Genomic DNA, 25,611 nt, shown 5'->3' on the forward strand with positions numbered 1-25,611 from the left:
TACATTTTTTCTTTTTGTAACTTTTGTTTATTTCATCCTGGATATCTTCGTTATATATATAGGGGATTTAAAAAATAAGATCGATTGTTTAAAAGGAGACTTATCGGGATTATGAAAAGTTCAACAAATTTTTTTTTGAGCTTATATAGAAATCAATAAAAAAAATAAAAAAAATATATAGGAAGTAAAAAAAGTAAAAAGAATAAGAATAAGATCGAATGTTGAAGCGATGGCGTATTGGGATAATGAAATGCTCTACAAATTGATTTGTAGCTCATATAGAGTATCTATAAAATAGGAAAACGAAAATATCAAAATAATGTACATAGATTTATTCGTTTATTCAATATGGCTGATACGTCGATTAAGGGTGTAGGATAAGTAAAGCTCCTTATACCATAGTATTTCGAAGCCTAATGCTTCTCATCAGAAGAGGAGAGAAGATGCTAAGTAACATAATAGGGATGCGACGTCTAGCGATGGCTACATTAGGAGCAAAACAATTATGCAGTGGGATATGAAATATTGAGAAATTTTGGGGAGAGAATGGGAGAACTGAAATCATCTCTGATATAGGAGGAATACAGCTTTTCTGCCAGGGTTGGTTTAATGTGTTCAAATAAATAATAATGTAGGGTCTGTGATTGAAACAGGATGCTTATTAAATCATGTCATCGGAATTACAACTTCTCTTCTCTTCGGATGAGAAGCATTAGGCTTTGAAATACTATGGCATCAAGAGTTTTACTTACGCCCCTAATTGATGTATCATCGTTTATACATTAGTATATATCTTACACTGTCGTTTTCCTATTGGTCCCCCGATAAAAGGAGAGTGGACTTGTAAATTCACCCTTGTCTGTTCATCTGTTCGTCTGTCCACACTTTTCTCAATAACTTCATCTTGGATTTTTTTTTGAAATTTTGCACAAACATTAAACATGATATGAGTAAAAAAAATGTAACAGGACGGATTTTCCAGGAAAACTCCGGTTGCCCCTCCTCTTAGGAGTGCTTTTCGGATTAAAATTGCTAAACTTGACACTTTTGTGTTGATTAAAAAAAAAAAAAAATTGATGCTTTGGATTTTTATAAAACTTTTTAAAAAGTTGTAACTAACTGATTTCTATATAATTTTGTTCGTTTATACTTCACAAACACTATTGGGTCTCTTTTAAGGGCTAATAAAAACACTCCATTTTTGAGACGATTTTACCGTATTTGTCCAAAATTTTCTGTGTATGTCTATTTAGCAGTTTTGCATGGTGCTGAACTCAAATTTAAATATGTTAAGGCATTGGCGACTTCGGGGGCTAAATAACGGACTTAGTCCTTTCTTTTCTTGCATGGTGCAGAACTCAAATTTACATATGTTTAAGCCTAAAACTGCATTTTCAGCAGAATTTGACGTCCCCTGGGGACTTTGGGGGCTAAATGAGGGGGCGGGGCAATGCTGAACTTAGTCATTTTTTTCTGCCTTATTCACTGTGCATTCACAGGGGACCATGCATGCTTCACTTGTTTTTTTGATTCAATCTCTCTCATATATACATACATTTATATATATATATAATGACAGACGCTAATGAGAATTCTCCTTATTATGACACGCTAGCTGCCTGGCGTCATATAATATGCTTAAATATGATATTTTAATTTATAATAATATTAAATGAAAGATGAGGAATAAAAATTATATATAACTTTATTATATCATGAGAACATTAAGGAAAAGCTAAGCGGAAATTTAAGAAAAACTCTTTTAGGCCATAGCATTTCGAAGGTAAATACTTCTCACCAGAAGAGAATGCCCAGAATTATGCAAAATACAAAAAAAAACTGGCTTAATGATATATAGAAATGAAATGAGAATGGTCCTGGATGTGACCTTATATTATATCCAGTATAAATCTTGCGGGCTTTGGAGAGTGTGGAGCCACTCTTTAATTATCATTGCTCCCAGGCCCACTCTGACCCGGAGTGGTAGTGCCTGTTAGGGTCCCAACTATAGGTTAAATAGAAACCGACTTGAAAGCAATAAATATATTCTATTAAAAAAATGTTCTTCAAAATCTTTGGATTCGGCATTAAAAAACCTGAAAAGGGTTGATATGGCGTAAAACAAAAACAACCAACCAACCTTTTAATAGTGTTGAGCTTTTCTTATCTTGATAAGCTTTGCTTCTTCTTTTTTTTTACATAGGCATCACCACTTATCAAGGCCAAGAGGCCACTCGAGGATAAGGGTTAAAAAGTGTACAGTAGTCAATTGGACGATATAGTAATTGTTAGTATATGGAAATTCGGTAATTTGTTAACTTAAGTGGAACGGCTCATCAAGAACTTGTTTACGTTGGACTTGAAGACAACCATATTGTAGTCAGCTGGAAAGCAGGAAAACGGAAGACAATTCCACAGGCATGCAGTTCTAAGAAAGAAGCTTTGTTCATGGAATCTATGTTTAGGTTTAGGCATAGATAAAGAGTGGGGGGAATTATTATTGATAGTGTTTTCAGCTAGAGGAGTGTTTCTTGTGAAAGTTTGGCGAGCGGGGGGAATATAGATTAGAGCTCAGTCGAGCACTTGCCATGAAAATAAAGATAAAGCAAAGACAAACTCGCAACATCTCTTCTGTGAGAAACAGGTTGCAGGGAAGAAAAAAGGACATCTGCTACGAGGTTACGAATAAAGATATCATTATTTTATTACCTTACTTTGGGGTAATTGTGCCAAGTCCGGAAATATGGCGCCAACTAGCTAAAAGTTCTCTTTTGGCAACCACGCATACAAATAGCACTTTTTTTAGTTGGTGAAATCACCCTCAGATTTGGCACAGTTACCCCAAAGTACGGTATATATACTATTATATAAAAGGAACTTCGTCTCTGGGTGTGAGGATATGTTCCCTATGGACGCTAAAACAGCTGGGCCGATGTTTATGAAATTTCACACGAACGTACTTTGTGCCTGGCAGTGTCCGTAGATAGATATTGTGTCAAAATGTTTCCGATAAGGATCGATAACTGGAAAAATTTGATGAAAGAAGGAACAGGCGATTTTGACCAAAGTTAACACCTTATACGGCCTAACAACCCAGGTGCATTTGAGAAGTTTTATTTTCACACAAGCAGAAAGGTCCGGCATATAGCATCAACAACAGGTTCTTCAATATAAAAGGGTCGCATTCCAAATTAATGGTGCTGTTTAAAGCACATTTGCACCATGATACTTGCCATTTTCATTTTAAACTTAAATTCAAACCATTATCACTGCACAATCAGAAAGGCCAGGCATATAAAATCAACAATAGGCTCCTTGATAGTACAGAGGCGTATTCGAAATGAATGCTTCTGTTTAGAGCACAATTGAAACATAATACTTGACTTTTGCATTTTAAACTTTAATGCGCCTCATCTATAATATAAATCTCACCTGTCTGTTTAGATGTATTTATGTATGTATGTTTGTATGTTTGTATGTCTTGCAAAAACTTTTGACAGAGGCGACGGATTTTCACGAGATCCGTATCATTTTGAAGCTTGACAAATATCGAAAAATTGGCCAAAAACATTAATTCCTTCACCCTCGACTGGACACTTTTCTACAGGAAGGGGTCGTTTTTTGCCGATATTTTCGAAAGTGATCATCTCTTTTCGATTGTCTAACCTTAATTTAAACCTAGGTCACTTCCAGTTTCGTGATGGGCGCAACAGATAACGCGTCACGTTTATTTATTTTTTTTCACTTTCTTTGCCTCCTTGGCGGTACGGGTTCGAGCCTGCCTGCCTACTACCCCCTTTTTTTTTTTTCGCAAGTTTTCCTTTTATTTATTTATTTTTTTTTTTGCAATTTTTCCTTTTATTTATTTTTTTTTTTCGCAAATTTTTCCTTTTATTTTTTTTTTTTCGCAATTTTTCCTTTTATTTTTTTTTTTTTTCGCAATTTTTCCTTTTATTTATTTATTTATTTTTCGCAATTTTTCCTTTTATTTATTTTTTTTTTTCGCAATTTTTCCTTTTATTTTATTTATTTTTTTTCGCAATTTTACCTTTTATTTATTTTTTTTTTTCGCAATTTTTCCTTTTATTTATTTATTTTTTTTCGCAATTTTTCCTTTTATTTTATTTATTTTTTTTTTTTGCTCAACCAACACCCTTACACACACCTCCACTTTCTTTTCCGCCTTCGTGTCACGGGTTCGGGCCTGCCTGCCTGCCTGCCTGCCTACTACAATTTTAATTTTTATTTTTGTTCAACATACACCTACAAATACCCGAGCAACGCCAGGCTCTCAGGCTAGTTATATATATATAAATAATTTTATGAAATCAACAGTAGGTTCTTTACAGTGCAATGAAGACTACAATGTATTGTGGACGAAGTCACTGTGTAGAGGCATATGAAGCTTCCTCCCTATGCACTGCAATGCATCCCCAACTAGAGCAGGCAATTGATTGATTTGATTGAAAAATGGTCGATTTTACCGATTTTGATGACAGTTGTTGTTTATCATTTGTCATTTGTCAAGAACTTTGCCGCTAATTCTACCCTTTGCGACCAAGGCCGCCAACCCCCAATATTTCCTCCTGTATCATAAAACATGCTATGTGATATACGTATATCTGTACGTGATGTTGCCAAGCTAATCAAAAACCTTGATTCCAGTAAAGCAACTGGCCCTGACTGTATTCCAATTATAGTACTCAAAAAACTTCAACCTGAACTAGCGCCCATACTTACAAAACTGTTTAAACGTTGTCTTAAGGAGAATAGTTTCCCATTTCATCAGTATGCCCTGTATTTAAGAATTCAGGTGATCGCTCATCCCCCTCTCAGTACAGGCCAATAGGTCTCCTGTGCGTCATGAGTAAGTTGCTGGAATCTGTGTTAAATAGAGAAGTAATCAACCATCTCAACAAAAATAACCTTCTTAGTGACACTCAATATGGTTTCCGTTCTGCTAGATCTACAGCAGATGTGCTTACAGTTATATCGCATAGGATTAGCAAATCTCTCGACGGTGGCAATCTTTCTAGGGCAATTGCTCTTGACATATCTAAAGCCTTTGATAGGGTATGGCATAAAGGTTTACTTCATAAGATCGCTAGCTATGGTATAGCTGGAAAAGTCTTCTCAATTATTAAATCATTTCTTTCTGATAGGTTCATAAGAGTAGTAGTTGAGGGGCAAAAATACGAAGCTCACAGTATTAATGCCGGTGTCCCTTAGGGGTCCATCCTGGGCCCAACTCTTTTCTTGATCTACATTAATGATCTTCCAAATCACATCCTTACATCATTTGTAGACATTTATGCTGACGACACTACCATTTATGGTAGCACATCTAAGACAGTAAACGACCAAGTTCTCTCCAATTCTCTCTCCTCTGATCTTGAGCACGTAGTACAATGGGGAAAGGAGTGGCTGGTTACTTTTAATGCATCTAAAACCAAGCTTCTCTCTTTACATCATCAACATTCTAATCCACATTTGTCATCAATTGAAATGAATGGCTCTCGTCTTCAGGAGGCCTCAAGTTTTGACAAGCTTCTGGGCTTGACCATTACTCCTGATCTTAAATGGAACACGTACATCAAATCTGTTGCCAAGGCCGCTGGAAAAATGGTGGGATCTTTCTATCGATCCGGTAAATATCTCACTGCTGATTCTATTCTCTATCTATATAAGAGCCAGGTACGTCCAAGGATGGAATACTGTTGCCACATCTGGGCAGGAGTTGCTAGAAAGGACTTGTCCTGCCTTGATAGAGTTCAAAATAGACTTTGTAGCCTCGTAGGAGATGTCCTTTTCTTCTCCTTGCAACCTCTATCTCACAGAAGAGATGTTGCGAGTTTGTCTCTGCTGTATCGTTATTTTCATGGAAAGTGTTCGACTGAGCTTCAATCTATGGTCCCCCCTCGCCAAACTTTCACAAGAAACACTCGTCTAGTTGTAAACACTATCAATAATTCCCCCCACTCTTTATCTGTGCCTAAACCTAAACGTAGATTCCATGAACAAAGCTTTTTTCTTAGAACTGCACGCCTGTGGAATTGTCTTCCGTTTTCCTGCTTTCCGGCTGACTACAATATGGTTGTGTTCAAGTCTAACGTAAATAAGTTCTTGATGAGCCGTTCCATATAAGTTATCAAATTTACCAAATTTTCATTACTAATGATTACTATATTGTCCAATTTCTACTGTACACTCTTTAACCCTTATCCTTGAGTGGCCTCTTGGCCTTGATAATGTGGTGATTCCTATGTAAAAAAAAAAAAAAAAAAAAAAAATCATTCAATTCCAGGCAACGTCGGGTTTACTTGCTAGTATAGTATAAGTGGAAATATTACTTCTTAAGCTAACATTACTCTTTGCCAGCATTAATATTTGTTTTTAATATTATTAAGCTTCATCTACTTGCTTCTTGTATCTCTTTGGAAGGAAAATAAAAGGAAGGTTTTCACTTTTAACACGAACAAGGTTGAATAACACGGTTGAGGATGAACTTAGATATACTGGGTCAGGATATGACCAACAAATTGACTGGGTCGGAATCTTCGCTCACGTCTCTCCTCGAAATAAGGGCCAGAATAGAGCATTGCAAGTCACCAGACAATATATTTCTTAGCCATTAGGATGAGTTTGATTAGTTGAGAGGATTGGCAAATGGGACAGGGAGATGAAAAATGATAGAAAGAGCTGGGAAAATGGGGTTTCGAGAAGTTGGGTGAAGTCGAGATGAACCCTTGTTAATTTTTTTTTTTTTTTGGAGGGGGGGATTATGGTTGGTTGTTTTTGTTTTATGGCATATCAACCCTTTTTGGGTTATTAGCAATCAGTTACAGTCATCTGAAGTTTATTACAGATGATAACTTAAAATAATAAACGAGGATGATAGAACAAGAACAATCTACCGCAATGGGTTAAAAACGGGGTCAGGTTAGTGATTCTGTATAGATTCCTAACCTCAACAAGTTTTATAGAGGCTTGGTTTCTGTATTGATTTTAAGACCTAATCCAAGGCGATAATAACTTAAAATAATTAATTTGTCTACCTGGTCATGGCTGACGAAACAGAAACAATTTACTTCAATGAGTTTAATAAGTTAGATATTCCATACATAGGGTATCCAAAATGTCATTAAAGGATTCAAAAAATCTTTGTCATCCTGCCAGTAATGATTTTTGTTTTTCTCTCTTTCAAATATTTTACGAATAATATTTCGGAAATTAATTATGGATAAGTTTAGCATTGAACAACGTACGCTTCTCAGGCAATGCTTTGGCAACAACATTATCTCTCGCTATGGCAATGTCAACTGGCCACCACGTTCCCCAGACTTGACTAGACCCGATTTTTTTCTTGTGGGGATATCTTAAAGAAATAGTATGTTTACAAACCCGAATCCTGCAAGAACTGAAGGAAAACATCAGGAATAAAATAAGGAAGGTAAATCGCAGTCCAGAGATTCTGCAATCTGTCATGATAATTTGGAAAGAGCACAAATATGCGAAGCTGAAAAAGGGCAATATTTAAGACATCATTTTTCATACAGATTGTTTTAATTTTACATCTCCTTCCTTTGTTAATTTTCCAATATCTTAGTCAGATTGTGTTAAAATTACAGAAATATATCAAAAAATTAAGAATCTATTGAAGTTCAAAACCCTTCAGTGACTTTTTGGACACCTTGTAGATTACAAATTTTGACAAGAAGTAATTTGGTTTTCGCATTAACTGTAACATCAATTCTTACTGCAACAGAACAAGTATGAATGTGTGTGACTATATCAGCAACAACCAAAGGTATTCGCAGCAGTAGCAGCCGTTTCAGCACATATGCAAATTGACAAGTGTCTTCAGACGTGTCAGAAGAAAAAGAAAAAAAAGGAGAGAAAAATGTACCACATGGCGAGGAGCAAAAAGGAGCATGTGATCATGTGAGATGAACGTGTGGCCTTATAGAGGCAGTGAGAGACTTTTAAGCTGGTGTCAGGATGGCAGGGTTTTGTTAATCTCATGCCAGACAAAATGAACAGTTAAAAAAAAAAACAAGAAATAGACATTGTTTCGAAAGTTATGGTAATAAATGCCTTTTGCTAAAATGTAAAAAAAAAAAAAAGAAGCCGAGTCGGATTTATTTATTTTTGTTTGTTTGTTCCTTTTTGACGGTGTGGGAGTCCAAGAGAGGTCTGTACGCTAACAAACACGGTTAAAGTGTAACAGCCACGTTGCATTATGATATTACGTAAGAAATCGCTTGTCAAATGAACAGAAAAAAAACTTTTTTTTAGAAATGATGGAGATAAACAGTGGATAGACGTTGAATTTCCACGGGAACATTATCTGAAGATAGCAGTTTCAATCCTACCCAGCCAGCCAAAACGTGGTGAGACGACAAATTACGGAAGGCGGTAATTGCTGAGGATATAGTTAGGAGATTCAGCATTCCTATCTCGTTGTAGTTAACCACCTAACGAAGGCCTGAGGAATAGTTGGCCGAAACGTTGTAAAGATGTAGATAGTAGACCACAGTAAGTAAATAGATAAATAATACAATTTACTGATCCCAATAAGAATCCCAATTAAATAATATACCGTTCGGTACGGACCCGACAATGGAAGATCAGATAATAAATAAACATGGATTTATAAAACCAAAGAATCCAACCTTGATCATCCTTCAAGATTCATAGCACAGTGCATAGACGTTGAATCTGTACAGTTCCATGTGAGCATTGTCTGAAGATAGCAGTTTCAATCCAACCCAAAACCGGCTAGAGGCTTTTTATTATTTTTTTTTTTATTACATTTTCACCCCATACAAGGCACATTGCAACTTTCGTGTAGGGGGCTACTAGCAGGGGCAACAGCTACTGGGGTACTATGTAGGGATTTGAGTAGCAAGATGTCGGTTCACGTTGCACTTGAACTTCTGCATGTCAGTACAGGCTTAGTTGGCCAAAACGTGTTGAGACGACTATGGAAGGCAGTAATTGCTGAGGATACAGTTAGGAGATTCAGCAATCCTATCCTGGTGTGGTTAACCACCTGACGAAGACCAGAGGAATAGTTGAACGAAACGTCGTGAAACAACTAGAAAATGAGAGCAATAATCCGCAATTAATAAATCGATAATACATCATCTCAAAAAGAATTCCAATTAATTAATGACAACGATGTGTTTTGTATTTACACCCATAGGTGAAGGTTGCAAGAAATTAAGACAGGAAAAAATGAACAGAAAAGCGAGAAAATGATTGCTGTTGGAAGTCTTCTTGGAGCAACGATTCTTAAAGAAAAACGGCCCTTTCGGTGGGGCATTAGAATACACCGACTGCCCCCCTGCAGAGGGTAAAAGTCCTTCAATGGGGGTCCTGGATATGACCTTAAACTATATCCAGTGGCGAGGCCCCAGCTTGCGGGCTTTGGGGAGTGTGGAGCCACCCTTTAATTACCATTGCTCCCAGGTCCACTCTGACCCGGAGTGGTAGTACCTGTTAGGGTCCCAACTATGGGTTAAATAGAAACCGACTTGAAAACAACAAATATATTCTATTACAAAAATTTCTCTTCAAAATCTTTGGATTCGGCATTAAATAACCCGGAAAGGGTTGATATGCCGTAAAACAAAAACAACCAACCAACCAACTTAAAGAAAAAAATAGCTTTGGTCAGTTTAGATATTAGAAACAGGAGAGAGGACGACTTTCTTCGTTGGTGCCTGAAAGCTTTGTCTAATTAGCAAAGTCCGCCTCGCCGCCGGAAAAAATAAATCTATAAAAATAAAACAGTAGATGTATGTATATATATATATGTGTGTGTGTGTGTGTGTGTGTGTGTGTGTGTGTGTGTGTGTGTGTGTGTGTGTGTGTAAATATTTAACCGATAAACTCTTAAACCACTGGTCACATAACACTGAAATTAACAGGCAATAGTAATCATTCACCAAGGATGGTTTATAACGAGTGAAATTGTTTCTGAGATGGGTATATTTGCTGATGACACCACGCTCTATAACAGGCAGAAGGGGAAAACAAATGAACACATATCTAAGGAAGTGGCAAAAACACTAGAGGAAAACCTCCGATTTGTAGTGGAATGGGACAAAAATGGATGGTCACATTCAATGCTGCCAAGACTAAGCTTGTTTCCTTCAATAATTACAAGAAACCTTTTTCTACCACAAATAGCTTTGACTAAAGATACGTTGCCTAAAAGTACTTCTTTTAAACTCCTTGGCATAACGTTACCAGAGAACATGAGCTGGAACCGATACATTGAGAGCATTGCCAAACCTGCTGCGAAGAATGTGGGCTCTCTCTACCATGCTAGAAAACTACTAACACCTGAAAGTATCCTGTATCTCTACAAGGCCACCATTCGCCCATGTATGGAGTACTGTTATCATATTTGGGTTGGTGCATCTGCTACTAGTCTCTCGTTCCTGGACAGGGTTCAAAAAAGAGTCACCAACCTGATAGGTCCTAAACTGTCATCAAAGCTTCAACATCTGTCCCATCGACGAAATGTTGCATTCCTCTGCCTGTTCTATAAGTATTTTAATGGTTGAATGCTCTGAACTACAAGCAGCAAAATCCCACCCCTACACAGTAGATATATCTAGATGTAAGAAAGTCTTCTACTCTAATAGTTTCTTCCCCCAGAACTCCTAGACTTTGGAACTCCCTTCCGGCTTCCTACTTTCACAACTGTACTGACATGCAGAAGTTCAAGTGTAATGTGAATTGGCATTTCGCTGCTCAACTTCCTACATAGTATCCCTGCGATTTATTTTCTCGATTGTAGCCCCCTACATCAAAGCGGCACTGTGCCTTGTTTCGGGTGAATATGGAATAAGAAAATAAATAAATAAATAAAATATAAATAATATGCTCTGATTTTCGAAATTTTTCCTTGTAAAAGAGTATTCTGCTGAAATCCTTTTTTTCCAAAAAAAAATATAAAAAAGTGAATTAAAATATATTTAAGTATATTTTATGACCAGCAAGACCGAGCGCCCTCTGCTGGTGAAAAAATAAATCGAGATAATTATCTCCGTTATTTTAAGTATCATATATAATATAAATCTCACCTGTCTGTATATATGTATGTAGATAATCTCATAAAAGTTGTAAATAATGTTGTTTTTTTTTTTTTAAATAATGACGGTGGGGGGGGGGGGTAGACCGAACGTTTCCCAAAGTAAAACAAAAAAAATCGCAAAATAATATTAACGTTATGGATGGGGGGGGGATAAAGGACCCACCGTCAAAATGAGGCTATCGTAAATTCAAGTTCAAGAAATGGGTGATCGATTTACTAGAACGTTGTATGTGAAATTGACCACCCCCCTTCCAAATCTTAAAATATTGATTTTTTTCAAAATTTTTTTGAATAATCTGGTAGCTTCGTGTCCAATCGATAATAATCTGCAGAAATAGTTTACAAAAGATGAAAAGGAAGGAAATTGTAAAGGAGGCGGTGAAAGTTCATATGAACCTTTTTGTGTTTAAGACGCATTCTGAACTAAATAATTTGTCCTCCCTCCACCACTCTTATCCAACAAAAAAAAAAAAAAAAAAGCCGTTGGGTGAAAGGTTTTAAGTTTTAAGTAACATTAGGCTAAGAGAAGTGCAGTTTTGGATTACGCAACCCTTGTTTTGCTATAAACTTTTCATCGCAGACACCATTTCAGCGGATCTCTTGAGATGATCTGAAACTTACAAGGCGTATTCCCTCCGCGGACATAGTTTTTTACATTGAGCCCTTAAGTTAATAATCTAAGGGGCGTAACTCGAGCTGTCTTTAGCGTAAAATTGTGTGGTAACAAAAGTTATCTTTCTTGAGCTTTGTTCGTTTACCATTTTAATCAAATTAAATAAACAGTAGAGGTGTGTGTGTGTGTGTGTGTGTGTGTGTGTGTGTGTGTGTGTGTGTGTGTGTGTGTGTGTGTGTGTGTGTGAATATTTAACTAATAAACTCTTAAGCCTGTTCGGATAGATGGGTAACGCGTACAGAAATATGTCGTAAAGTTGAAATGCAAGATGATAATTTCAATTTGCCGACAAATTTCTATTGCTTTCTGCGCATGCCTAAATTAAATTCGTTTCTTCAAATCGCTTAATCTTTCTCACCTATCTCTCGATCCCTACGTTAAGGAATGCATCTGGCGAGCTAAATGTTTAGTTTCGATTCTAGCTGATGGCAGCTAAGTCGTTTTTTGTCTTGTTTGTTTCTTTTTACTTTTGAAATCAGTACTAGGTACATTTCAATAGAGAATTAGCTCTGTAAACATAAATACGAAATCTGTATAAATTGATGGGTTTTTGAGCGTATTTTACGATCGCCAAGGCCGAGGAACCCCCACCCGCCCAAATCGATTATATTTATTTGGTACTAGCGAGGGAGACGGCGCCTGGCTTTGCCCGGTCATAAAATACGCTTAAATAGGATATTTTAATTTGTCCAGGTTTCGTATATATTATTATAGAATCGTGATTTCAAAAGTAAAAAAAAACAAAAAACTATTTGGGTGCTATTAGCTAAACTTGAAACCAAAAGCAAAACTAACATTCAAAGCTGGTGACGTTACCACTGTACCAACGTGACACGCATATGATTTGTTGGTTGGTTGGTTGGTTGTTTTTTGTTGTTTTTTTTGTTTTGTTTTTTTTTGTTGTTGTTTTACGGCATATCAACCCTTTTCAGGTTATTTAATGCCGAATTCAATGATTTTGAAGAAAAAGTTTTTAATAGAATATATTTGTTTTTTTTGTTGGTTTTTTTTTTTTTTTCAAGTCGGTTTCTATTTAACCCATAGTTGGGACCCTAACAGGTACTACCACTCCGGGTCAGAGTGAACCTGGGAGCAATGGCAATTAAGGGGTGGCTCTACATTCTCCAAAGCCCACAAACTGGGGCCTCACCATCGGATATAGTTTAAGGTCATATCCAGGACCAACACGCATATGAACTGATTAAAAAGTAAACTAAGATGAATGTACAAAATGTATAACGATTTTTTTTATTTTGACCCCTTAAACCATATCAATCGGCTAAAGCCCCATAAAAGAAAGAATGACGGTCCGTAAAAAAAACCCGATCATTTGAGACTCCTAGCGCCGCTTTGCAGCTTTTAGTTTTGGAAGAGATAGAGTTCGAAGATATGGAGACAGACAGACAGACATATGGCTTTTTATATATTAGATTTAACAATCGAGGAATTTTTACTAAAGGAAAGAATTGGTGCTTTTATATAATAATAACGAAAAAAAAAAAATTGAATTCCACGTCAAACAAATGGTACCTAAGTAATTTGCATTTCTCAAATAGTAACATATCCAAAATCTATAGAAAACGATAAGGTAGAGAAATAATTATTGATGAAAAAAATGTTTTCGATAAAATTTGTGTAGAGAATATTTTTTTTTCTGACGTTTTGAATTACGTTCGTCACGTGACGTAAGTAACAGAACTCGATTATATCTTCTGTCAACTTATCTTTTTTTAGTGACTTAGCTTCCTTTCACAAATTTCTTTCTTTTTTTTTCATTGATAATTCTTTTTTTTAACTCATCGTTTTTCGTAATTTTTGGATTTTTTACTATTTGAGACCTGACAATTACGTAGGTACTATTTGTTTCACTTGAAATTCAATTTTTTTTTAATAAAATGCGCATCAATTGGGCTTGAAAGCCAAATCAAGTAGGAAAATAAACAAATATTTTACTTGTTTGAAATTTATAACATAAATATATTTCAGAGCTATACTCCATCCTCAGTATGTTGTTTTCTTTCTTTCTTTTTCTTTTCTTCTTCCTTGCCATGTTGTACAGTTCGAGAAAGAAAAGTGCGTTTTAAAGAGCAGCGCATTGTATCTTAATGGTTTTATTTTTAAATGTTCGAACAGTGCGTAGACAACGCGAGAATAAATTCAAGGATGTGAATTCCCTATAGAAACGTTGATTTAATTTGAATAAAATCAAATATGCATCAAGTGCGCTTGAAAGCCAAATCACAACGTAATATTAGGAAAATAAACAAATGTTTTACTTGTTTGAAATTTATAACAAGCAAAATAGTTGTTTATTTACTAATATTACGTTGTGATTTTGCTTTTAAGCGCACTAGTAAACGTGCTAGAAAGCTACTAACGCCCGAAAGTATCCTGTACCTTTATAAGGCCACCATTCGCCCATGTATGGAGTATTGTTGTCATATTTGGGCTGTTGCATCTACTACTAGTCTCTCGCTCCTAGAAAAGGTTAAAAAAAAAAGTCGCCAACCTAATAGGTCCTGAACTGTCATCTAAGCTTCAGCCTCTGTCCCATCGACGAAATATTGCATCCCTCTGCCTGTTCTACAAGTATTTTAATGGTGAATGCTCTGACGAACTGCAAGCACTTGTACCCCCCTTTACATAAATACTCCGACAAACCCAACAAGCAACTAAATCCCACCTCTTCACTATAGAGATCACTAGATGTAAGAGAGCTTTCTACTCCAGTAGTTTCTTCCCCAGAACTGCTAGATTTTGGAACTCCCTTCCGGGTCCCTGCTTCCCTAACTGTACTGACATGCAGAAGTTCAAGTGGAATGTGATCAGACATCTTGCTGCCCAACTTCCTACATAGTACCCCTGTAGCTTATGTCCCTGATAATAGCCCCTACATCAAAGTGTTAATGTGTCTTGTTTGGGGTGAAAATGTAATTAAAAAAAAAATAAATTGATGTATATTTTATAAGAGTTAATATTCTTTAGTTAATCATATTAGAAAATAGTTCAGTGATAAAGTTTGTGAATAGTTCAATGAATAACAGACAGACGATAATAAGCATACCAAGTAAAGATATATACGACTGACAATTATTTATCTATCTGATCGTTTTTCGTACTTTTTTGGATTTGTTACTGTTTGAGACCTGATCATTATGCCTATTTACTATGCCTACCCACGGGACAGAGTTAGACACCAGGGTCGTTTTTTAACGTGTTGTTTCCCTTGAAATTATTTTTTTTATTCGTATACGAGAAGCGCCAAAGATAATTGTATAATTTTAAAGTTCTGAAACTGATTGTCTTACCACTAATTTAGCTAATCACAAGTAAATTAAAAATTATGTTAAATTTTGTTTTCAGATTTAAAATAGTTGCCAATAAGACTTAGTTTTTTTTGCGTTTTTTACACAGGAATCACTACTTATCAAGGCCTGGAGGCCACTCGAGGATAAGGGCTAATGGGTATACATTAGTCAATGTGATTATAGCATCGTAAACGTAAGTAGTAGGAATTTTGTAAATTAAATTACTTAAGGGAACGGTTCATCAAGAACTTGTTTACGTTGGACTTGAAGATAATCAGAGTGTAGTCAGCTGGAAAGCAGGAAATCGGAAGAGAGTTCCACAGGCGTGCAGTTCTAAGAAAGAAGCTTTGTTCATGGAATTTGCATTTAGGTTCAGGCACAGATAAAGAGTGTGGGAAATTATTTATAGTGGTTTTGGAAAGACGAGTGTTTTCCATGAAAATTTGGAGATGGGGGGGGGTGACCATTCTTGATGGACCGTCCTCCTAAGTAATCCAATTTACAAAATTCCCACTACTTATGTTTACTACGCTATAATCACATTGACTAATGTGGACCCATTAACCCTTATCCTCGAGTGGCCTCCGGGCCTTGATAAGTGGTGATTCCTTTGTAAAAAAATATATATATAAATATATATAACACTTATTGTTGCCAATTTTCGATGTGGAATTTTTTGTTCCTTACATCTAGTGACTATATGCCTTGTCTGAAGCGTTTTCTATTAAAAATAAACCCACAAGAATCTCATATTTCATGGTCTCATGTGCACACACTTGGCGACAGAAGCCCTCAATTGTTTGTGTAAGCAAAAAGTGATTGAAAGCGTCAGTTGCGATAACGCAAACCATATTTCAACGTATCAAAATCGGGTATCGAAAGTGTAGGGGTGGAATTTAGCTGCTTATCTGGTTTGTTGGGGTTGTTTACATTACATTTACTGCTTTGAGCTCGTCCAAGTACTTGCTAAACGCGCATAGGGATGCCACATTTCGACGATGGGCACTGGTTAGAGTTGGGCCGGGCCAACAATGCGGAACTGATTAAGTTTATCATCAAATGGTGTCGACGGCTATGGCTCTCCATCTCTCACTCTCTCTCTCTCTCTGTCTGTCTGTCTGTCTGTCTCTCTCTCTCTCTCTCTGTCTATCTATCTATCTATCTATCTGTCTCTATATCTTTCTTGAACACACACATATACACATATACACAGATACAAATACTCTCTCTCTTTCTCTTTCTCTCTCTCTCTTTCTCTCTCTGTCTCTGTCTCTCTGTCTGTCTCTCTCTCTCTCTCTCTCTCTCTGTCTCTCTCTCTCTCTCTCTCTCTCTGTCTATCTATCTGTCTCTATATCTTTCTCGAACACACACATATACACATATACACAGATACAAATACTCTCTCTCTCTCTTTCTCTTTCTCTCTCTCTCTCTCTCTCTCTCTCTCTCTCTCTCTCTATCGGGGCAGTTATGAATTCATTGTTGCTCATAATTTTTAATGTTGCCCAGATATTCAAACTATCAACGTATGTTTCTCGCTGCCGTCCTCTGCTTCTTCTACCCATGATCTCTCCTGTCAAGCTAATCCGTTCTATTCTGCTTTTTTCTGTAGACATGGCCCAGGTTAGGTTAGCGACTATTTTTTTTTTTTATAACCTTATCTAAGAGTGAGAGAGTGACCTAACAGTTACATTGAGAGCATTACCAAGACTTCTGCGAAGAAGGTAGGTTCTCTCTACCATGCTAGAAAACTAGTAACGCCTGAAAGCATCTTGTACCTCTATAAGGCCACCATTCGCCCATGTATGGAGTATTGTTGCCATATTTGGGCTGGTGCATCTGCTACTTGTCTCTTGTTCCAATACAAGGTTCAAAAGAGAGTCGCCAACCTGATAGGCCCTGAACTGTCATCTAAGCTCCAGCCTATGTCCCCTCGACGAAATATTGCATCCCTCTGCCTGTTCTACAAGTATTTTAATGGTGAATGCTTTGACAAACTAGATGTAAGAGAGCTTTCTATTCCAGCAAAATCCCACCCCTTCACAGTTGAGATTCCTAGATGTAAGAGAGCTTTCTATTCCAGTAGTTTCTTCCCCAGATCTGCCAGACTTTGGAGCTCCATACCGGGACCCTGCTTCCCCAACTGTACTGACATGCAGAAGTTCAAGTGTAATGTGAACAGACATATTGCTGTCCAACTCCCTACATAGTACCCCTGTAACTTATGTCCCCGATAGTAGCCCTGTACATCATAGTGGCAATGTACCTTTGTTTGGATTAAAAATGTAATAAAAAAAATATATTATTTGTTTTTCTGTCTCTGCGCGTTCCATTTTTCTCGGAAACTACTGAGCCGATCTCGCTGAAGTTTTGTATGGATCTTTGTTGTGATAAGGTGTAGCGAACTAAGTATTATGGCATCAATTCAATGCACAGTTAAAGAATAATAGGCATTAATTACAACAATATTACATTTACTCTCATACTGTGCCTTGTTTGGGGTGAAAATGTAATAAAAAAAATTTCCTTTTAAAAGTAGATACACCAACTCAGATGTGGCAAAAGGGCATATGGGTGTAACAAACATGAATACATAAACAAATTTTTAATTTAAAAAAAAATTTTTTTAAATGAATAAGATTGTAAAATTAAAATTGAATGGGCTACATTCAGTATGGACTTCAAGATTGGCTGACAAACTGAAAAGGCAGTTCTTCAGGGCAGTGGTAGAGTCTGTCCTTGTTTATGGTGCTACAACCCGGATGCTTACCGAAAGATTGGAAAGAAAACTAGACGGCACATACACCCGTATGCTAAGAACAATATTAAATATATCTTGGCAAAATCATCCCATGAAGCAGCAACTTTATGGCAACCTACCTGCCATATCTAATACCATCAGAGAAAGACGCCTACGATTTGCCGGTCTTTGTCTGAGGAGCAAGCATGAATTCGTGAGTGATGTATTGCTATGGACTCCACGACACGGACGCGCAAACAGAGGACGACCTAGATCCATGTACAGCCAACAAATAGCACACGGCGTCAACTGTGAACCTGAAGATCTGAGGCAACTGATGGAAGACGGGAAACTCTGGAAAGGAAGAGTCACATTGGTCCGGGCAAGGAGCCCGTCATGATGATGATGATGATGATGATGATGATGATGATGAAAAATTATTAAAAAAACAAAAGCTGGAATAAAACAGAAATTCTTTACCTTTAGTTTTGCAAATTCCTCCATCTCGCTTCTTGCCTCGACATCTCGAAGGTACATACGAGAATCAAAAATACCTTTAAGAATAAATAAAAATTTAAATAAAAGTAAAAACGTTTAAGAAATTCAAAAGCTGATTAGACAGCTACAAATTTCAGGTTCCTATGTCTAACAAACATGCCACTTAATTTTCGAACACCAAAACAGGTATTATCCTGATACTAAATCTAACCTCTATTTCTCGAGATTAAGTTTTTTTTTTTTTTTTTTTTTTTTACATAGGCATCACCACATTATCAAGGCCCAGAGGCCACTCAAGGATAAGGGTTAAAGAGTGTACAGTAGAAATTGGACAATATAGTAATCATTAGTAATGAAAATTTGGTAAATTTGATAACTTATATGGAACGGCTCATCAAGAACTTATTTACTTTAGACTTGAACACAACCATATTGTAGTCAGCCGGAAAGCAGGAAAACGGAAGACAATTCCACAGGCGTGCAGTTCTAAGAAAGAAGCTTTGTTCATGGAATCTATGTTTAGGTTTAGGCACAGATAAAGAGTGGGGGAAATTATTGATAGTGTTTACAGCTAGACGAGTGTTTCTTGTGAAAGTTTGGCGAGGGGGGACCATAGATTGAAGCTCAGTCAAACACTTTCCATGAAAATAACGATACATCAGAGACAAACTCGCAACATCTCTTCTGTGAGATAGAGGTTGCAAGGAGGAGAAAAGGACATCTCCTACGAGGCTACGAAGTCTATTTTGAACTATATCAAGGCAGGCCAAGTCCTTTCTAGCAGCTCCTGCCCAGATGTGGCAACAGTATTCCATCCTTGGACGTACCTGGCTCTTATATAGATAGAGAATAGCATCAGCAGTAAGATATCTACTGGATCGATAGAAAGATCCCACCATTTTTCCAGCGGCCTTGGCAACAGATTAAGTACCGTTTTCATGTACTATCAATTATATTTTTTTATTGACTAGAGAGGGGGCGCCCGGCTTCGCCAAGTCATAAAATACGCTTAAATATGACATTTTAATTTGCCCAGATTTCGTATATATTATTATAGTTGTGATTTCAAAAGTTTTTAAAAAGTAGTCATGATCTTTATTGCATCTGATGAAGTCTGGACGGCCCTTTCTGTTCTTTACAGAAATCATTGGCTTGCATCTTGCAACACAGTCTTGCAAATTAAATCCCTTCAATCTGTTCTTAACTGTGGAAAGAGAGCTCTTTTTAACAAGATTACATTGTTGTTGAATTTGGGGAGCCATTTCAAATATCTTTCCGAGGCTGCGGATCTTGATAATATTGTCTTCCCTGTAAGAAGTAACTCTAGTACGACCAGATTTAAGGGCATCATGAACACTGCCGGTGTTTTGGTGCTTTTGCATAGCCATTTATACCATTTTCTCATCACATTTTGGATTATCCAGGTCGGTGGAGAGTAATGAACTGCTGACAATCACTAAAAAAGTCGAGGCATATGAACTAAATGTTACGTTGTATAACCTGGAACAACAATTACAATTAGAGATGCTTTGTTGTCTGTTGGTGGATATTTTAAACTGGTTTAAAGCTCATTTGCTGCTGCAGAGTTTATTTTTGCCTTCTCGATTTGAAGCTAATCTTTTAAATTGAGATACTTCAGTTAAAAGTCAAATAGGAACAAGTAAAATCGCAAAGGAATAGAAGGCAAATCAAATGAGGTATAGGTTGTCTAAAGTTACATTCAATTTAGTTAAAATTTGCGGTTTTTGAAAAAATGACACGTGTGGGCATTGTTTTTGGTGCTGCTATATATCTATTTATCTATATATCTATAAAAGTGAACATGTGTGTGTGTGTGTTTGTGTGTGTGTGTGTGTGTGTGTGAGTACATTTCCCTATGCAATAACTCTGTCAATTTTCAGTCTACAGACTCAAAACATTTTTATGACACCACTGGATATTAAACATTAAAATAATATATATATATATATGTATATATGTATATATATATATGTATATATATATATATATATATATATATATATATATATATATTTGAGTCTTCGGACAATTCTTCAAAATCTGAACTTGTTGGAATCAGTCTCGGAATTGGAAAAAATTGTGCCTATTTTCTAATGCCAAAACGATTCTTTTAACTGTCTTTTATATTTGATTTTGTTTAAAAGCAAAATCTTCCACTGCTGGTAATTATGATAAACTTGCAGGACCTGTGGAAATTCCACAGGGAACTCATTCATATGTAATATATTGGTGTTGGCATTTTGTAGATGTTCAGCGTTAATGGAGATGCTCTGATATTATTGTAGCTCTTTTGTTAAAACTGCAAAAGTATTAATCTAACCTAGCACGAACGCCTGACAAAGGCCGATCGTAAAGTACGCTTAAATATCATTTTTTAATTCTTGCAGAATAAAAAAATATATCCATATGAGTTGGGTGTATTAGCTCGAAGCGAAACTGAAATGAAAACTTAAGAAAAAAAAAATATATATATGTATATGTATATATTATATTATATATACATATATATATTATATTATATATATATATATGTATATATATATATATATATATATATATATATATATATATATAACTTGAGTTCCTTCAGCTATATAATCGAAACCGAAACCAAAACTTATGAAGAATTCTTGATAAAATTATTTATTAAAAAAAAATAGATGACTTAAGTGCCATCAGCTATAATCGAAACCGAAACCAAAACTTATGAATTCTTGGTAAAATTATTTATGACAAGAAATGGAAGTACATAACAATTTAAATAACCCGGATGTAAGCGTGACACAGAAAATAACACACACGCTATCTTATTACTATATAGATTATAAAAATTTATTGCTTTTAAACTAAAAAGCTATAGATCATTCCTCAAAAGTGTATTTTTCATGCTTGAGAAAATATCTGCACATATTTTAATGGTAATCGTCGAAAAATAACTTTATAGTAAAATATTTAGAGTTTTATAAAAAATCAGTCATTGTATTGAAATCAGGAAAAATATTGGAATCGTCCCATTACTAATATATATATATATATATATATATATATATATGTATACATTTATATATATATATATGTATACATTTATATATATATATATTTATGTATACATTTATATATATATATATATATATATATATATATATATATATATATATATATATATATGTATACATTTATATATATATATATATGTATACATTTATATATATATATATATATGTATACATTTATATATATATATATATGTATACATTTATATATATATATATATGTATACATTTATATATATATATATATATATATGTATACATTTATATATATATATATGTATACATTTATATATATATATGTATACATTTATATATATATATGTATACATTTATATATATATATATATATATATATATGTATACATTTATATATATATATATATGTATACATTTATATATATATATATATGTATACATTTATATATATATATATGTATACATTTATATATATATATATGTATACATTTATATATATATGTATATATTTATATATATATGTATACATTTATATATATATATGTATACATTTATATATATATATATATATATATATATGTATACATTTATATATATATATATATGTATACATTTATATATATATATATATGTATACATTTATATATATATATATGTATACATTTATATATATATATGTATACATTTATATATATATATGTATACATTTATATATATATATATGTATACATTTATACATATATGTATACATTTATATATATATATACATTTATATATATACATTTATATATATATATATATATATATATATATATATATATATATATATATATAAAAGTGAACGTGTCTGTGTGTGTATCTATGTGTCTGTGTACATTTCCCTACGAAATAACAGGGTACTGAGATGTGGGAAAATCGATGTGATCGGTTTTTGGCCAGAAATTTGGCGATTAAGGGGTCAAAGTTTAACAATTTGACCTTTGAGAACTCTACAAAACTCCTCCGACAATTTTGGGTCTACGCACTTGAAATTTTAGATATAGGTTCCTCGGACATGGATCTCACTTAATAACTATATTTGAGCCGAAAATAATAAATGTTAAGGGCGCATAATAGGGGTCAAAGTTAACAAAATTGACCGCTTTTTTTTTTTTTTTGCTCAACATACACCTCCAAACACCCGGGCAACGCCGAGCTGAAATGCTAGTATATCTATAAAAGTGAAAATGTGTGTGTGTGTGTGTGTGTGTGTGTGTGTGTGTGTGTGTGTGTGTGCACTTCCCTACCAAATAACTCTATCAATTTTCAGTCTACAGACTCGAAATTTTACATACAGGGTATTGACATTTGAGAAAATATTTTTAATTGGGTTTCGGCCAGAAATTTTGATGTTAAGGGGTCAACGTTTAATGATTTGGCCTTGGAAAACTCTACCAAACTCCTCCGCCAATTTTGGGTCTAAACACTTGGAAATTTAGATGTAGGTAACTTGGACAGGACTCAAACTTTTTAATTTAATTTGGGCCGAAAACAATAAATGTTAAGGGGTCAAATTGGCGTCAAAGTTAAAAAAAATAAAACATCTCTGCGGTCTCTACCAAATTACTCAGCCAATTTTTGGTCTAAACATTTGAAATTTTACATAAAGTGTATTCAGACATAGTGCAATCGGTTTTTAATCGGTTTTTGGCCGAAAGTTTTACTACCAAGAGGTCAAAGTTCAAAAGATTTGACCTTCGCGGTCTCTAGCAAACTATTCAGTCAATTTTGGGTCTAAACATTTGAAATATTATATAAAGGGTATTCAGACATGCAGCAAGCTTTTTAATTTGTTTTTGGACGAAAATTTGGCCGCCAAAAGGTCAAAGTTGAAAGAGTTGACCTTTTCATCAATTTTGGGTCTAAACACATAAAATTTTAGATGTAGGTTAACAGGACATGAGTCAACCTTTTTAATATATATATATATATATATATATATATATATATATATATATATATATATATATATATATATGCACATAAAGTTATGAACAGTGCATAGGGCCCGAGCAAAGCTGAGCTGGACTGCTAGTACTATTAAAAAGAATGACTACTAAAATTTATTAATCAAGTAAAAAAAAATGGAATTTTTACTTGATTAAATAATTGGAGATAAGAAAAGTGAATTTTGTTTTAATTTAATTTTTTTACTGTGCAATAATTTTTTTCAGTTTGAAATATGTTAAAAAAAGCAAATGTAGCTGCAGCACAACGTCAGCCATTCTACTTTGAGTTTTTAGAGGTTATCGAAGCTGCTAAAAAAGAATCTGGCATTAAACCAGCCACAAATTTACCGTTTGCATGGTATTAACCCCTGGACCTTGGGACTATTTTTTCACAATTCCACCGCCTTCATTAACGCCTTTCTGACATGATGCGTTCATGCGTAGTAAAGTGACTTATCACATCGCGGAGGAATCTTTAGTGGACGTTTGAAATAAGAAGTTTTCAACAACAACAAAAAAAAGTGTGGTTCATTTTTTTGTGTTACGTAGATTTAATGCCTTTTAATTGATTTGAAAGATTAAGTTTTCACGCGTCGTTTACAAAGACATACTTTTGTTTTTCGTTATTACTATTTTTTTTTCTCTTTCTCTTTTCTTGTAATTTTTGTAACAGGTGCTCCTGCAGTTTAATTAACTGTTTTTTCTGTAAGTAACGCGAACGCGCCGACATAAACCGAGCAGAAGAACCATTTGATATTTCACAGACCACGCTTAAAAACTTGATTAATTAAAAAGCATTAAAAATTACGTAACGCAAAAATGAACCACTTTTTTATTTTCTTTTTTTTTTTTTAACTTTCTTATTTCAAATGTCCGCTAAAGATTCCTCCGATATGACAAGTTACTTTACCACGCACGAACGCATCATCTAAGAAAAGCGTTAACGAAAGCGGTGAAATGGCGCAAAATAGTACCTGGGTCCAGGGGTTAATACCATGCAAATGGTAAATTTGCGACGGGTTAAAATGCCAGATTCGGTTTCAGCAGTCTCGATAACCTCTAAAACGCAAACTAGAATGCTCGAAGTCGCGTTCGCGTTACACTAAAATAAACATTTACAAAAAAAAACAAAAAAAACATTGTGAATACTGAATGACCGTTTTGGTCCCAAAAAAAAGTTCACTGATGCCGGCCCACTGCTACGAATTCGGAATAGGGACATGTGAGCCACTGAGCCAGTGAGTAAAAACGAAAGCAGAATCAAGGAGGCAACAACTACATGAGAACCTAGTAGATATCAACAACAGCTAAGATTCTGGTGGTTGTTTGGACTGAAGGAAACCCTCGGAACCGGCTCGAGCCAGTCCTTTGTTTGTCCAGTAACTACATTCTGTTGCAATTATTATTATTATTATTATTATTATTATTATTATTATTATTATTATTATTAATGTTTATATATCGTAAAAAAATGCATTTTGCCGTGTGTGTATATATGTGTGTATATGTTGTCGTGTGTCTATAATACGTTTGTTGTATTTTTTTTGTTTTCATTTGTTTGCGTAAAGAAAGCGCTTGCTATATATTTCAAACGTTTCATTTTCACAGAATTACAAAATTTAAAAAAAAAAAAAACAGGAAAAATATTAAGTTAATTTCATACAACGACTAAATAAATCAAGTAGATATATTTATGTAAATAAGTATCATTTTTTTTTTCTCTCACCGTGGTTGCGGGATTCTTTTGTGGCGTTTTTACGATTTTTAGTAGTCGCACACGGAAAGAAAGAAAAGCGAAGAGAAGAAGAAGAAAAGAAAGACTCGGTTCGAGCCGGTGCTCGCAGTTTTTTTTTTTTTTTTTTTTTGCGTCAATTTTGTAGACGAACAGAGGAAGTGGGAGGCAGCGAGATGAGAGGAGAAGGAGAAGTTCGTCGCAGTGGGGGGTTAAGTCGAAGGAAAAGGATGAGGAGTTTTCATAAAGAGAGGGGTGTGTAGTAGGAGGCAGGTTAAATCAGACAAAGCGCATTTCGGGTCTGATTCAATCGCGTACCCTTCCTTTTATTATCGGTTTGTCCATTTTCCGGCATATCGACCCTTTTTTTTTTTTTTTCGATGGGTGCGTATTTAATATCGAAGCTGAACAGGATTGTAACATTTACTAACTGGTTTAGTAGGTTTTACGGCATATCAACCCTTTTGGAAGATGATGCTAGAACACTCACTACCGTAAGCGTTCATTTTGCCGGG

General features: G+C 35.0%; 1 protein-coding gene across 1 annotated transcript in view; it reads right to left on the reverse strand.

The window, feature by feature from the left end:
- LOC145265360 (STAGA complex 65 subunit gamma-like) overlaps positions 1–25,237 on the reverse strand; it is a 47,934-nt gene extending 22,697 nt beyond the window's left edge. The window contains exons 1-2 of the mRNA XM_080121144.1: positions 25,091–25,237; positions 18,309–18,382 (exon numbers count right to left, since the gene is read on the reverse strand). The gene's annotated coding sequence lies outside the window, so the exon portion shown is untranslated. The remainder of the gene's footprint in view (positions 1–18,308; positions 18,383–25,090) is intronic.
- Positions 25,238–25,611: the final 374 nt, after the last annotated feature.

The sequence above is a fragment of the Euprymna scolopes genome, chromosome 40 (assembly GCF_053919585.1).
Source record: "Euprymna scolopes isolate OS-2025 chromosome 40, ASM5391958v1, whole genome shotgun sequence".
Classification (NCBI taxonomy): domain Eukaryota; kingdom Metazoa; phylum Mollusca; class Cephalopoda; order Sepiida; family Sepiolidae; genus Euprymna; species Euprymna scolopes.